At 52.6% G+C, this 399-nt stretch overlaps 1 protein-coding gene across 1 annotated transcript in view; it reads right to left on the bottom strand.

Moving 5' to 3' along the window:
* IGHMBP2 (immunoglobulin mu binding protein 2) overlaps positions 1-399 on the bottom strand; it is a 44,041-nt gene that overhangs the window by 7,805 nt on the left and 35,837 nt on the right. The window lies entirely within an intron of this gene.

Raw genomic sequence — 399 nt, 5'->3', positions numbered from 1 at the left:
GGGGACTGGTGCATGGAAAAATGAGAGGCACTTAAACGCTGGTGGGTTTTCAAACAAAAGAAGGCAAAAGATACTTAAATTGGTAAAAACTGTCTTTGTATTTTACAGTCCATTTTCCCTGCCTTGCCAGAGAGGGACTTGAAGCCTCAGAAATCTGTTGCTGGCATGAGATCTGCGCTGGTGAGCAGAGAGGAAAACAAATGAATCCCTGAAGCAGGCAGCCATGTTGCCAAATCAGCTCTTTGGCCACGTGAGAGTGAATGGCTAGAAAAGCCTGTGGCTCGGCCATCGGGAAAAGTGCAGGCAGCAGCCAGGCAGGCAGGGGTGGCCGCAGGCAAGGCAGCAGGGCACGGGCACTGCGCATGGGGATAGTCACCTCTGGGCACCACAGCGCCAATC

The sequence above is a fragment of the Pygoscelis adeliae genome, unplaced genomic scaffold (assembly GCF_000699105.1).
Source record: "Pygoscelis adeliae isolate BGI_AS28 unplaced genomic scaffold, ASM69910v1 Scaffold420, whole genome shotgun sequence".
Classification (NCBI taxonomy): Eukaryota; Metazoa; Chordata; class Aves; order Sphenisciformes; family Spheniscidae; genus Pygoscelis; species Pygoscelis adeliae.
The sequence above is the reverse complement of the archived record's forward strand: the minus strand, read 5'-3'. Positions and strand labels throughout refer to the sequence as shown.